Source organism: Heterocephalus glaber, unplaced genomic scaffold (assembly GCF_053883595.1).
Source record: "Heterocephalus glaber isolate CG9 unplaced genomic scaffold, H.glaber_assembly_v1.0 deba00001757, whole genome shotgun sequence".
NCBI classification, from domain to species: domain Eukaryota; kingdom Metazoa; phylum Chordata; class Mammalia; order Rodentia; family Bathyergidae; genus Heterocephalus; species Heterocephalus glaber.
In genome coordinates, this window is record NW_028258454.1 from 524,055 (window position 1) to 537,240 (window position 13,186).

The 13,186-nt window shown below is 38.9% G+C and overlaps 2 pseudogenes; both read left to right on the plus strand.

The window, feature by feature from the left end:
* The first annotated feature begins 241 nt into the window (after nt 1–241).
* LOC106008195 (archaemetzincin-2-like) lies at nt 242–4,573 on the plus strand (annotated as a pseudogene).
* On the plus strand, nt 695–2,994 carry LOC101697664 (52 kDa repressor of the inhibitor of the protein kinase pseudogene; annotated as a pseudogene).
* Nucleotides 4,574–13,186: the final 8,613 nt, after the last annotated feature.

Here is a 13,186-nt window from a genome sequence, read left to right on the forward strand (position 1 = left end):
CTACATAGGAACACCCTGGGAATGGAAGGGTCCTCTCAGTGTGAGTCCTTACTTTAGATTAATCATCTGATGTCCTCTCCAGAGAGACAACATGGCTCTGAGATATTAAATTTAGTGGCTGAGATGTATCTTACACAAATCATATGGCACTCTGAACAGACACTCAAAACAGCTCTCATCTCAAAGAACCCATGCTTGCAACACAGTACAAGAAATTAGATCCTAGAAAACAGTTTAATGCATGAAGCCTTCTAGCCAGCCAGAAAATCTCTTTGGACCGATCATCTTGAATTCACAGTCAGACTGGATCACCTCCCACCCTGCGGCTCCTCAGTACTCTGAAGAGCTTTTCTGTGATTCCTACAGGAGTCACCCTGTCCAGAGAAATGCCATATTCATATATAGTCCCTTGTAGGTCTAGGAAACACCAGAGTTAACAGTGAATATATTAAATGGCTCAGGGCTACTGTGAAGCATTTTCTATAGTGTGACAGTAAAACCCCTAGAACCAGTTAATGTTTCTGCACTCACGTGTTCCTTTAGAGTCAATGATCACACAAATCTACAAATTCATGCAGAGCACTTCCTGAATTTCTTAAAAAAGAAGAAACCTGCTCCCCCACCCCGACGGGCAGGAGGGCTGCCCTGAGGAGGCGGGGAGGGGAGGACGGCAGGCAGGCAACGATGCCGAATGATGCTGAACTTCTGTGTGGCTCCCAACTGCACAAGGAAGAGCACGCAGTCCAACCTGGCCTTCTTCAAGTTTCCGCCGGATCCGGCCAGATGCCAGAAGTGGGTGGAGAATTGTAGGAGAGCAGACTTAGAAGATAAAACACCTGATCAGCTAAATAAACATTATCGATTGTGTGCCAAACACTTCAAGACCTCTATGATCTGTAGAACTAGTCCTTACAGGACCGTTCTTCAAGACAATGCAATACCAACAATATTTGATCTTACCAGTCATTTGAGCAATCCGCATAGTAGACACAGAAAATGAATCAAAGAATTGAGTGAAGATGAAATCAGGACACTGAAACAGAAAAAAATTGATGAAAATTCTGAACAGAAACAGAAGCATAAAGAAACAAACAATAGCAATGCTCAGAATCCCAGTGCCAAAGTTCAGGGGGATGAACAGGATGAAGACATTTTACCTTTAACCCTTGAAGAGAAGGAAAACAAAGAATACTTAAAGTCTCTATTTGAAATTTTGATTCTTATGGGAAAACAAAACATACCTCTGGATGGGCATGAGACCGACAAAATCCCGGAAGGTCTCTTTACACCTGATAACTTCCAAGCTTTGTTGGAGTGCCGGATAAATTCTGGTGAAGAGGTTCTGAGAAAGCACTTTGAGACCACAGCCGTTAACACATTGTTCTGTTCAAAAACACAGCAGAAACAGATGCTAGAGATCTGTGAGAGCTGTGTTAGGGAAGAAACCCTCAGGGAAGTGAGAGACTCACACTTCTTTTCCATCGTCACTGATGATGCGGTGGACATAGCGGGGGAAGAGCACTTACCTGTCCTGGTGAGGTTTGTTGATGAAGCCCATAACCTGAGAGAGGAGTTGTGGGCTTCCTGCCTTATGAAGCTGATGCGGAAATTTTGGCTGTGAAATTTCACACTACAATAACTGAGAAGTGGGGACTAAATATGGAGTATTGTCGTGGCCAGGCTTATATTGTATCCAGTGGATTTTCTTCTAAAATGAAAGTTGTTGCTTCTAGACTTCTAGAAAAATATCCCCAAGCTATCTACACACTCTGCTCTTCCTGTGCCTTAAACATGTGGTTGGCAAAATCAGTGCCTGTGGTGGGGGTATCGGTTGCATTGGGAACAAATGAGGAAGTTTGTTCTTTTTTCCATCGATCACCACAACTACTTTTAGAACTTGACAATGTAATTTCAGTTCTTTTCCAGAACAGTGAAGAAAGGGGTAAAGAACTGAAGGAAATATGTCATTCTCAGTGGACAGGCAGGCATGATGCTTTTGAAGTTTTAGTGGACCTCCTGCAAGCACTTGTTTTATGTTTAGATGGTATAAATAGTGACACAAATATTAGGTGGAATAACTGTATAGCTGGCCAAGCATTTGTACTCTGTAGTGCAGTAACAGATTTTGATTTTATTGTTACCATTGTTGTTCTTAAAAATGTCTTATCTTTTACAAGGGCCTTTGGGAAAAATCTCCAGGGACAAACTTCTGACGTTTTCTTTGCAGCCAGTAGTTTAACTGCTGTATTACACTCACTCAATGAAGTGATGGAAAATATTGAAGTTTATCATGAGTTTTGGTTTGAGGAAGCCACAAATTTGGCAACCAAACTTGATATTCAAATGAAACTCCCTGGTAAATTTCATAGGGCTCAACAAGGTAACCTGGAATCTCAATTAACCTCTGAGAGTTACTATAAAGAAACCCTGAGTGTCCCAACAGTAGAGCACATTATTCAGGAACTTAAAGATATATTCTCAGAACAGCATCTCAAAGCTCTTAAATGCTTATCTCTGGTACCCTCAGTCATGAGACAGCTCAAATTCAACATATCAGAGGAACATCATGCTGACATGTACAGAAGTGACTTACCCAATCCTGATACACTCTCAGCTGAACTTCATTGTTGGATAATCAAATGGAAACACAGAGGGAAAGACATAGAGCTTCCATCTACCATTTATGAAGCCCTCCATCTGCCTGACATTAAGTTTTTTCCTAATGTGTATGCCTTGCTGAAGGTCCTGTGTATTCTTCCTGTGATGAAAGTTGAGAATGTGCGCTATGAAAATGGATGAAAGCATCTCAAAGCATACTTGAGGCACACTTTGACAGACCAAAGGTCAAGTAACTTGGCTTTGCTTAACATAAATTTTGATATAAAATATGATCTGGATTTAATGGTGGACACATATATCAAACTATATACAACTAAATCAGAGCTTCCTACAGATAATTCAGAAACTGTTGAAAATACCTAAGAGACTTTTACAGTGGGCTTTTTCTTTTTTTTTTTTTTTTCTTTTTTTTGGGGGGGGCAGTTCTTATATTTGCTGTTTGAAGGAAAAGCTATAAGGGGTATGTAGGCCCCTAATCACTGAATATGTTAGCCCACAGGCCTGTCATTGAATATATTAGCCATTGATAATCTCCATATTTAAATGGCCCCTCTGAATCCTCGTGCGCCTGAGACCTGTCTGTTCTTCTCCATGGTTCCACTTCATGCCTCCCAAGCGCAAGGTCCCAAGTTCGATCTCTGGTACCAAAAAAAAAAGAATGGCAGAAGATGGCATTGTAAGTGCCACACTTCTCTTTGGTGTGACCTCTGCTGGTGGCATTATGGAATTGTTTTAAGTCATTTTAGACAACACACTCATTGGGGATCTGCTTTCAAGTATTGAGTTGTCAGTTTTTCAAGAAATGAATTTTGAGGTGGTGTGGGAGAAAATCCATCTTATAAAGTGTTATGATAAAGGCCATCATTGACCTGTGATTAGTAGGAGTTTTAAGTATGTTATTAAAAATCTAATGGCCAGTTAAGGGAATTACTAAAGAGAAGTTTATGAACCTACCAGAATTCAATGTAGACTTTGCCTTTATTAAATGAGCTTAAAAGAAGAGGTTACAGTTTAAGCTTGAATGGAAGAGCTTGCCATTGTTATTCCACATCTAGTTATTGCTCTTTACATTCCTTTGTGGAACCTACATCTTCATAAGCTTCTTAGCAGGTAAATGTTGAACACTTCTGCTTCATCATCAAGGCAGAATCAGAGGCCATCTATACAGGCAACTGACTTGTCTGTTTTCTTGTCTTTTTCCATGACTTATCTACTGCCTCATCTTGATTTATAAGCAAAACTGAAAACCTACAAAATGAATGTTTTGTGGTTTATTTAGAAATAATACAGAAAATAATTGCTGTTATTTTTGGTGAAGAAAATTTTGTATAGTTTATTTCAATCTAAATAAAATGTGAATTTTGTTTAAAGTTCAAAAAAAAAAAAAGAAGAAACCTGAAAATACCTTCTATGTCATGGGGATAACAATGATTGATCTTTACCCAAGAGACTCCTGGGACTTGGTCTTGAGACAGGCCTCTCTGACAGGTGGTCAGGTATGGCAAGGATTTCTGAACCTTATACTATGACAACAAAGTGAAGAAGCTCCACAAAAAATCTTACAGTGACTATTCCATTTTTAATAATTATTATATTGTGGAAATCACTGTGTTTTATTGCTGCAGTACTGTACAGCTTTAACTCATGAGATTGAACATATATTTGGACTACAAAACTACCAATGGCTGCAATGCCTGATGCTAAATTCCGACCACTTGGAAGAAGCTGACTGCCACCCATGTGTTTACTCAAGCTGCAATGTGCTATTGGCTTCAGAACTGTAGAAAGATACAAGGCGTTGGTGAGGTGGATTGATGATGAATCTGCTGACACACTGAGAGCAATTCCAAAACAATGTAATCATGAGAATAATGTGAAATTGCTGAAATCTGTGGAAGTCTTTAAGGAATGGAAAGAGTGGGTGATAAAATTCCTTGTTGCTCTCCAAAAATAAGGACCTTCAAATAGGAGTAATTAAAATAAATTCTTGCACATTATGTTTTCAAAACACTTAAAAGAAGGTGATAGATTTGTATTAATGCTATTTTAGGCTAATATAATAACTCTTTTTAATAACTCTTATTTTGTGCTCCACATAAGAGAGTTGTAATATGTAGCAGGTTTTAGAAAACTATCATGGGATTTGGGGGAGCAGGCTGGAAGTACATCCTTATGTGCTTCCTGCAGAACTCTGAGGGGTCAGCCCTGACTCATTTTGAACTCTAAGTTTGGTGTAATTATTTTTACTCAAGGGGCATTGCTAGATAGGGCAACCTCTCAGTTGTTCTTGCCTTGTTTTTAGCTCTCTTTCTGTCTCCGTGTTTTGGGATGGCTTCTCTCAGTAAAATTATTTTTAATATAAAATAGTCAATAAGCTAAACAAACTCAAACAATACTTTTCTTTCCTTCTTGCTTCCTCCCCAATATCAATTTCCCTTTCCTTCCTTTTATTGGTAGCTAGGTCTAGGGCCTCCTAGCTGGAGACCTATATTCTACCCCCCATTGCAGCTATGGTGGCCACTCTAGATGTTCTAGATAATGAGATGTAAATGGCAGTAATTTATGCATCTTGACCAAGGTCATCCCCCTTCCTGGAGAAGATGATGCCCAAAAACTGGTCAAAGGATTAAAAGGCCCAATATCTCATCCCATTTCTAAAGAACCATCTCAGCATCACTGCTTTATATTCATTAAACTGAGATGTTGCTGTGCCTGTTCTGCAGCCTAACTTTTCCATCTTCCCTGTCTTGTTACTTTTCTCATTGCTGAGGTAAAATACTCAACACTTAAAGTTAAAAGAGGAGAGATTTATTTTGGCTCACAGTGTGTAGAGGTTTTAGTCCATAGTCGTATGGCTCCAAGGCAGGGTGGCTAGCAGCAGGGCATCACAGAGGAGAAATAGTCCATGGCAAAGCAAGACAGACAGAAAACAGCAGGCAGCAAAGTAGTGAAGCAGCAGCAGAAGCCTACCTGTCCTTTTCATCCCTTCAAGGCTACCTGCCCTTTGGGCGGTGCTACTCACTCCCAGGAACATCTAGATACAAACCATAACTTTCCCCATTCTTCTTTTTCCCTTTCTTCCCCACAGATCTTGATCCAAGGATCACTCCCTAATAATGAGCATTCTGCACACTTATCTCTGTCTCAGAGTGTGTTTCCTGGAGAAACCACCTTGCAGCACTGCTTCCAAAAAAAAGCTATCTGCCTATCTTTATGCATGTTGGGACACAGAGAGGGTGGTGGTGAAGGCTTTTTGACCATGGAAATGAAGATAATGCCTTATAGGGTGAAGGAGCAACAAGATAAGAAGCACTGGGCTTACTGTATGGCCTTGTGAATCAATCTGCTCATAAAATACTGGACCACTGACCACCTGTACATTTTCAACCTCCTAAGCAAAAGGATAATCAATTCTGATCTTATTCAGGGACCTCTACTTTTGGATCTCTATGTTAGAGTAGCTTAACCTGTTCCCTAGGAATTGGGGGAAGTGTGATGTACGACAATCAGATCATTCAGGATATTGTAGATAATTTAAAGCTTTTGGACTTGATCCTAAAAATAATAGGTCTTTGCTGCATCTTTAGGCCATGTGTATATGTTTGTCTGAAAAAGAACTATAGACCAAAACTGACTGGCTTTGTCCTTAGAAAAGAATTGCCTTCATGTCATTTTTAAAAGAAAAATAAATAAGAAATGAAAAAGAAAAGCAATATAATTGGGCTACGTGTCCCTTGAATTTAGTTAAAATGACTCAATTGAAAGAAAAATTTTTCCATTATTCTCATAAAATACAAATTAATAAAGGCAGGATATAAAATTCATATATTCTTTTTGGAATCTTGCTAAAACCACTGCTCTTTTGAGTCTCTCTTTACTGGAAGTAAATTTGATTTTTCATTCCAGTCTGGCAATCATGTAGAATTTGAGTGGAAAATGGGATTATGCTGAAAATTCCTGAGAGGCAGGAATGATTAGTGACTCTCACCATACAACCAAAGAAAAGTTTTGAGAGCCACAAACATTGGAAAGTTTAATTCTTTTAACACTTTTTCATAATATGTGTAACCGCACTATTTTTCTGATTAAACAGCAAAGTCAGTTCATATGTTTGCTTGGAGGAAAATAGAACAACACCTTTACAAAATTCCTGTCAGAGTAATTTGTAAAAATCAAACAGTAAACAGTTCTTTTTCTCTGGTTCTCAATTCATCTCTTGGCCATTTGTTTTTCCACACACACACACACACACACACACACACACACAAACACATACACTCATGCACAATTATGCAGCTAGGTAGTCTGGGTTGGAATTTCAGTTACTGCTATCCAAATAAAACACTCCTTTTCCAGAAACCAGCTGACTTCGTACTTACTGTTCTTTCAAAGCCTAGATGAGGCTGTGCTGGGAACCTGAGCCTGTCATGAGTACTTTCTATGGTCTTTCTCTCAGAGTCACCAGAGCAAATAGAATCTTCACTAATGAAGCTTCAGACTGCAAAACATTTCCAATACACCAGCAGTTCATCTCCATTTCCCATTAAACCTCCATTGGTGTCTTTCCCAAGACACTTCAAAATGAAGACTACATAAAATATGGTTCCCCCCTTCTTTCTGCAAGACCCGGTCAGGCTAGTTTCTACTAAAATACATAAATACACTTACAAATAAATTTATTCACTCAGGATAGTGTCCTCAACCAAAGGCCACCCCCTTCATAACACACACACACACACACACACACACTTCTACCACCTCCCCAAGAGACATTTAGCAATGGCTGCAGACATCTGTGGTTGTCATAACTAGGAGATGGTACTGCATCTGGTGGGTAGAGCCCAGGGGTTCTACTAAGCATTAATGTACATCTCCCCACAACAAAGAAGTTGACCAAAATGTTAGTAGTGTCCATGCTGAGAAACTCCACCTCAACAAGACCTACAATTGTATTGAATTATTTTCAAAAGTAATCAACTATCGTACATACTTTAGAGTTTAATCAGTAGCCTTGTTTAGAAACAGAAATTATTCTTTTGATTATAGTCACATATATAATGAATAAAAATATAGGAAGTCCAATTAACCTTTTTACTTACATTAAAAACTCCATTATTTATTTGAAATTCAAATGTAATTTGAATGGTCAGCTTGTGTTTCATCTGGCAACCTTACCTTAGAAAGACATTATCGCTTTTTTTTTTTTTTTTTTTGGTACCGGGGATCAAATTTGGGACCTTGCGCTTGCGAGGCAGGCAGAAGAACCACTGAGCTAAATCCCCGGCCCAGACATTATCACTTTTATATCTTAAAATTTTTTATCTTAAGACATCTGGAAATGATTACTTTTAAATCTTAAAAGTGAGAACCATTTTTGTGTCTTAATTTAAACCACTGATTTTGTTGGAAGATGCTTACTGTTTTTTTCTATGTTTATGTGCTATACTAAACAAACTATCTTTCAGAGGAATGATATTACAATGAACACACCTTTAGAGTAGAATAAATTTTTTTCTGAAAATTGTACCAGTTTAATTTTTGTTAACACTAATGTAATGTATTAATAAATTTCATATGCTCTTTTGCTCTGCTAGAACATGTCCATATTTTTTTTGGATGTGAACCCAGTTTGTCCTATCTTATCCCAAGTATATGAATTATTTTCTTGTAGGAGCATCTATTATTTTTCATTCTCAAAATGAAACTAAGAAGCTACTATTTGAGAAGAATATGAATAATTGATATTGAAAATCTCAGACAAAATTGGACATACCATCCACATCATAGAAGAAAAGTTACAACAAGTATCAAATAGTGTTTCATAAAAATGTATGTGTGTGAGCCCATGGCTGGGGATCAGAGACCTGCATTCTATGGAGGTTTTGTCACTGACTTTTCTGGGCTGCATACTGATTCACTGGCTTCAGGTTCACTCACAGTTTGGATTCTGATGCAGACAGACCCCAAGAGCTGCATCAGCTAAAGCCTTGAAGTAAAACTTGAGTGAGACCAGGAGCTAGGGCATAGCCATGTCCTGCAGATAGGACATGCATATGGACAGTAGTGTGGATGGTTGCTTCTTAGGGGACAGGCTTGTGACATCAGCCACCTAGCTCCATAGTGCAGAGTAGACCTAGGAGACACAGGGATGGCTTTGCAGTAAGCTCCCTGCATTAGCCAACTTTCCCCTTGATGGACATAATACCAGACATTCACAACTTAAAGGAGGAGAGGTATAATTTTGCTCATGGTATTAGTCCATGATTTCCAGGCTCCAAGGCAGAAACATCATGGCAGAGAGACGTAGTAAAGCAAAGCTGCTTCATTCATGGCTCCCAGGAAGCAGAGAAGGGGTGAGAGACCAGAAATAGACCCCAAGGCTAAGCCTCCATGACCCACTCAGACACACCCAGAAGTGTTCTCCACCAGCCCTTGAGGTAAATTCCAAAACAAGTCTAGCTGAAACGTCACCCTAACTGCCACAATCTTTCTTATGCTTGCTCCAGGCAACACAAAGGCTGCTCTTTTAAGGGTAGCAGACCTCAGGTGGATACAGCTGAGACAGGCAAAACTGACATTAAATAGCAGAAAAAATCACTTAAAATTCTTAGTCCATTTTACCGTACTAATGTATATGTCTGTAAAACTCATAAGAGCAAATAAGCTTAAGGCCTTCCTGGTATCCAGTCACATCATCCCCACTCCTCTTTATTCTAAGCCAGCTCTTGCAATTGTAGTGAGACTCCTTCCTTGGTCATTCCCATCTCAGACATTGTCACTCCTGTGGGATCTGGTAGCAGGCAATGTTGATATCTAGTAATGGAAAATGTCCAATTTGACTGTGAGTAGCAAGAGAATCCAAGGGAAGGGGTCTATTCCAAACAGAAGTAAAGCAAAGGAGAGTTGGGAAAAATGAAACTTCTTGATGTTTTCTAGCTCTGAAGAAAAAAAAGCTTTCTCAACTCCTTTCATGGAAACAATTACTTTTCAGAAAACCTAGAATGCATGCCCCACCTTAAAAACAATGCCACAAACAAAGCATAAACTTGTTTGCATATGAGGTTATGATCACACTGCTAGGTCTCCTAAGGCCCCACCAATCAGGAGTAAGAGAGATCAGTGTCCGCTTTACAAGGAAACAGGACACTAAGATGCAAAGAAGTGAAGGGAATTCATCAGGCCCACATATGGCAGAAACCAGCCCCACCCCAATTCTCTGGAACTCATATCAAAGATTCATTTTTCTGTGCCACACTCTCTTTACAAAGTTTAAGATGTTTTGTGGTTTTGGTATATTAAAATGTATTAGGAGCAAACAAATTTATTCACAAAATTGTCAGGTCTGGTGAATTAAATGAAAAGGATAGTTCATTCAGGTTAACTGCAAATTTACTAATTAAATTATCCTTTAACTATACTTATTTTTATTACATGTGGCACTACAATCTGCTAAATTTTAAGAAACCTATATCTATTACTTTTCCCAATATGTGGAAAGCTGGAGAATATTTTGTCTTTGTAAAAACAAAGACATTTACAATGCTCTTTGGCTATTCTCTTTAGTGACAATGAGGCACTAAAATAAATTTTCACAAAAGAAGTTGAAAAATAAAACAAGAAAAGTCCACCCTGCCCCCAAAGTATATCAACTACAACTGTTCTACATGAATATAGTGCCTAATTAATGTTATTCTCTAAGCTCTCATTTTAAAAATTTTTTCTCATTTTTCATGATAGCAGAATGTTAAAAATTATAGCTTTGCTCACAATAAATAAACATTCTCAAATCTTTTATTTCTTTGTGTTATGGCTTGAATCTAGATGTCTTCCCTAAGCCTCAAGTGGTCATAGGTGGGGCTTTTCAGAGTTGGCTGGACCTAGGGTGTGTGATGATGGGATTAAAGATGTGATGCTGGGATTAATGGTGCAATGCTAGGATTAAAGGTGCCCCACCCTGGGTGTGAGCAAATAGCCTGGATAGACTATAAGGGACAGAAAGAGTACAGCTGCCAGTTACTTGCTGATTCACTACTTTGCTGCTTTGCTGCCTTCCATCCACCATGCCATCCTGCCTTGGAGCCAGCCAACTATGAACTCAACCCTCTACAAACTGTGATCCACAATAAACCTTTCCTCCTTTAACTTTGAGTGTGAGGTACTTTGTCTCAGCAATGAGAAAAGTAACTAAGACAGTCTGTTTCTGGAGTTTTCTGAATTTCTAAATCAAGTCCCCAGACCATATCAGAAGAGACTCTAGCAGATGGGAAACAACAAGAATCCAAACCAGCATACTACAAAGGCCTGGGTCTGGTGAGACCCAGATTTGCATCTCTAGAATGAACATCAGGAATGGTCATGTCTCCAACATGTGGCAGTTCCTGCTGGTCCTCACCTCCCCAGCCAGTTAAATGCAGTGCTGATCCCACTTACAGAATCTGAATATTTTCATTTATGCTTCTGTTTTAGTCCATTTTCTGTTGGTATAACAGAATACCAAAGCTTGGATAATTTATAAAGAAAAGTTTATTTAGCTCACATTTCTAGAGGCTGAGAAGTCCACATGTATAGGCGTATAGTGTGGCCCCTGGCCAGGGCCTTCTGCTGTGTTATAACCTTGCAGGAGGTAAAAATACAAGCTCATGTGGGAGAGACAAACCATGAGGGGCAGACTTGATTTATAGCAATCTGCTCTCAAGGTAACTACTAATCCACCTGTGATGAAGATGTCATCCCACTCATCGAAACTCCACCTGCATGACCCAAATACCTTGCTTCAGGCCCTACCTCCCAACACCCCTGAGATGGGAATCAAACTTCCAATGTATGAATTCTGGGAGCAAATGTCCAAACTATAACAGCATCTTCATTATCTCTCTTAAATGGAAAACCTAAAAAATTGCCATTTCTCTCCATGTGGAAAAAAATAAATAAACCTTAAAGTAATCTTGAATGACTTTTCAACTTCTAATTTAGATTTAACTCTTGTGACTTGGGTTCCTTGTGAAAGCTACCTACCACATACTGAAACTGAGAGAAACCAACTAGAAGATTTTCAGAACCCTTTGAGCTGTACAATTCAGTGGCCTTTATTTTCACCTCTCTGATTTTGATTCATTTAAGCCATATGAGGAAGGTCCTAAGTGTGAATGAACTTTCCTCTTCTCTATTGTCACACAGTTCCTTGAACTCAGTTGCACTTTTAACTTTTAAAGAAATAGGAAAGGAATATTTCAAATCCACAATATATGAAGAGCTTCTCCAGAACCTCTCACCAATCTGTTTCTGATGATAAATACCAGATGCTCTAAAGGAAGATTAACTATGCAGACAACTTGCCTGTAAAGTATAGTAAATTGTACAGTGATGGCAGAAAAAGAGTCTGCAGGGATGTATGACTTCATTTTGAACTGGGCTGAAGCATTTGCTTCTGTCCCCAAAGGGGAGTACTTTAGAGCAGCTTTAGGTTCATTCATACATATGTGCTCTTTGCTTTTCCTTTTCTTCTTGAGGGAACTGCAATTGTCCATTTATTCTTCTTTTTTCTTTCCATTGGAAGAACTGTTTTAAATTGGTGAAGCTGTTTTGTGGCTAAGTTTTAGATATCAGAATGACATGAGAAGCTCCTTGAACCTCATGGTTGGTGAGAAATGGTTAGATAACTGTTCAATCAGAGCAATAATTCAGGGGCCACAGCCCTAGCCAACAGTATAATGTGACCTCTAGGTCCAAAACCATCCCTTCTCCTCTTGTTCTCTCTTCTGCCTTATTTCTTCTATATTTTCTCTTCTTCTTACCCTTTTCCCCTCTGAGCTCTTTCTTGCTTGCTCTCTCCTTTCTCTAAATACCCGAGTCTGATACTGTTTTGAAAAGTAATGAAATGTTTATAATATTTATACATAAAGGTATAAGAAATAATACAACAAACATTTGTTCCGCTACTCAGTGAAGAACAATTGAAAATTATTGAAGCCCCTCCTATTTCCCTCTCCTGATAGCATCCATTCCCATTCTTGACCCCAGGACTGGACTGAGTACTTAGCTTGCTCCTCACTCTCCTGGGACAGACACGAACTTTAAGAAAACACACTTGTTCTTATTGAATATATTCCCTGTTCTTAAGACAAGAATTAGCACACTCAATATGTTTTTAAAGAGAAAGTGAAATAGAGTTTTTCAAGTGAACTTTTCTCAAAATACTAGTTCCCTCATGCCCTTCCTGCTGTATGGGTATGCACTAATTAGCATCCAGCACCACCAGTGCCATTGTGCTCAGAAGTATTTTTCTGAATCTCCATAAATGTATGCTCTTTCATTTTTTCCCCCTCAGGCTTTCTTTTTTTCCCCTTTTCTCTCCTGGAGTTTCCTTAACTGTCCAATGTTTCTCTCCTGTCTCCAGTTATAGAACTCACCCTGGTGACATTTACTGCTCAGGCAATTTATTCTTGAATATAAAATGCTCTTTCTGCTTTCTGCTCTGCACCAAGTGATTACAGTTGACTCTTTATTTGAACAACCTAGCGAAAAGCCTGAACACAGTTCACATTAGATAGAGCATGGGGCCACTGAG